This window comes from Xenopus laevis, chromosome 9_10L (assembly GCF_017654675.1).
Source record: "Xenopus laevis strain J_2021 chromosome 9_10L, Xenopus_laevis_v10.1, whole genome shotgun sequence".
Taxonomy (NCBI): Eukaryota; Metazoa; Chordata; class Amphibia; order Anura; family Pipidae; genus Xenopus; species Xenopus laevis.
The window spans coordinates 120,248,177-120,250,676 of NC_054387.1; the positions used below are offsets into that span (position 1 = coordinate 120,248,177).

Here is a 2,500-nt window from a genome sequence, read left to right on the forward strand (position 1 = left end):
CCTCCCTGATATTTATTCCTATGGGAAGGGGTTAATGCAATCAGATCTAGAGGTGACTGTTTTATCGATTATAATCTGAGACCCTGGATAAGGGGCAGGTTATAATGCACTGAAACAGCTGCTGAGTGTGAGTGTGTGACATGGCAGGCAGGTGAGTGTGTGTTCATTTTACAGAGAAACAGAATACAATTAAGGAGTGTGTATTAGAGTGTGACTTGTAATGCTCCTGCCCTAGTGTGGGTGTATGTGAGACAAGGAAGAGTGAAAGGCCAGCAAGTGTTCAGTAGGTGCAAATGTGCCAATTGTGTAAGGGTTTGTCAGGAATGTGTGGCTGAAATGTTAGGGAGAGTAAGGGATGGAGTGTGTTAGCCTTCTAGTGTGTGTGTGTGTGTGTGTGTGTGTGTGTGTGTGATAGTGTATTAGTAGTATGTATGTGAGTATATTAGGTGTGTATATGAGCAATAAGTGTGACAGTATGCATGTGAGAGACAGTGTGTGTATCAGTGTCTGTGAGTGTTTGTATGTGTGTATCTATCAGTGTGTATGTGAGTGTGTATCAGTGTGTATTAGTGTGTATGTATCAGTGTTTATGTGAGTGTATATCAGTGTGTATTAGTGTGTATGTATTAGTGTGTATGAGTGTATTAGTGTGTATGTGAGTGTGTATTAGTGTGTATGAGTGTGTATTAGTGAGTGTAGTAGTGTGTATGTATCAGTGTGTATGTGAGTGTGTATGTATTAGTGTGTATGTGAGTGTGTAGGTATTAATGTGTATGAGTGTGTATCAGTGTGTATGTGAGTGTGTATGAGTGTGTATGAGTGTGTATCAGTGTGTATGTCAGTGTGTATGTCAGTGTGTATGAGTGTGTATCAGTGTGTATGTCAGTGTGTATGAGTGTGTATCAGTGTGTAGTATCAGTGTGTATGTGAGTGTGTATGTATTAGTGTGTATGTGAGTGTGTAGGTATTAATGTGTATGAGTGTGTATCAGTGTGTATGTGAGTGTGTATGAGTGTGTATGAGTGTGTATCAGTGTGTATGTCAGTGTGTATGAGTGTGTATCAGTGTGTAGTATCAGTGTGTATGAGTGAGTGTATTAGTGTGTCGGCTCCAGTCTGTTGAATGAAAGAGTTATTAATTGCAGCCAGAAGCGACTGATGCAGGAATGTTGCAGGGGACAGTGCGACAATGTAACAGCTCGGGGAAGGATAATACAAACGCTAATTGCAAACAAAACCCTCGGTAAATCCCAAAACAGAAAGGCAGTCGCTGCGACAGGTGCAGCTATGTGATTAGTTCGCCGGTGTGTGCGCTTGGCCCCTCTCCTACCAACTTGCTCCCCAACTCCCTACCCTGATCCTCAGAGAGCAACAAGCCGCAAGGAGCAAGCCCAGCCCAGCTGGGGATACACGAGATACCAGCGAAGGTGTCGGGCAGTCGGCGACCCAGCGGTCCAAGCGCACACAGGCGACACTCAGCAGCAGGGAAGCGCAAGAGAGAATAAAGCTGGGGAAAAGCTCTTATTTCTCTTACAGGTGCAGCGAGAATCCCAGAGACAGATCAAAATGCTGAAATGCCCAACCCAACAAACTCACCTGACATTTCTCTGGCTGCTCCTATCTTCTCCCCATCTGTTTGTAAACCCGGTCGCTTCTCAACCCAAAACCAGCACCGAGTGTTGCCTCTTATCCACGTGTCTCCTCTACAAGTTGTCACCAGTTTTCATGCGCCAAGACGCAGCGCAACGCTCCTTCAATGGCTGTGGTTGGCGCGTAGGCAAATCCCATGGTGGCAGGTGATGGCACAGCTTAGAATGGGAGTAACGATCAGTCACTGAGCATGTGGGGAAAGTGCAATTGGTTCCTCTTGGCTGGACAGTTCTAAAGGCAGATTAACCTTCTCTTCTTTACAAGGTGCTTCTTCTGTTACTCCTGTTGCTCCTGTCTGCGCTTCTGTTGCTCCTGTCTGAGCTTCTGTTCCTTTCCTGTCTTTGCTTCTGTTGCTCCAGTCTGAGCTTCTGTTGCTCCTGTCTGTGCTGCAGTCTGAGCTGTGCCTGCGCTAGGTGAGCTTGTGTGGAGCTTAGATGCGGTTGCTAATGTATATATTAGTTTAGTGCTCAGGGTGTTATTCCCTCCTGAACCAGGAGAAACACACACACACCCTGTGTTCCCTATGAACAACCCCCTCTTACTCCTGACCAGCTTGGCGGGGGTTAATGCAGGCTGCTGCTCTGTCCAACCAGGTTTATTTTAATGGGTTATTGATCCAACTATTGTTACAGAGAGGGAGGTGTTATATAGGTACACAGGGGTGTTCTGGACAGGTTTTAGTTACCCTTGGAGGGGGCTGAGATATTCAGAGAAGAACCAAAATGTTGTTATTAGTTTTTATTATGGCCTCCTATAAAATATAATCTGGCAAGTCAAATAATAAAATCATATGAACCTGTAGTCCTGCTGGTATTGCACATCTCACAACTCCCTGCACTGCTATGTCATCA

The 2,500-nt window shown here is 45.2% G+C and overlaps 1 protein-coding gene across 1 annotated transcript in view; it reads right to left on the bottom strand.

The window, feature by feature from the left end:
* The window catches only part of sstr5.L (somatostatin receptor 5 L homeolog), a 20,656-nt gene extending 18,243 nt beyond the window's left edge, over window positions 1-2,413 (bottom strand). Inside the window, exon 1 of the mRNA XM_018236593.2 lies at window positions 1,596-2,413. The gene's annotated coding sequence lies outside the window, so the exon portion shown is untranslated. The remainder of the gene's footprint in view (window positions 1-1,595) is intronic.
* Window positions 2,414-2,500: the final 87 nt, after the last annotated feature.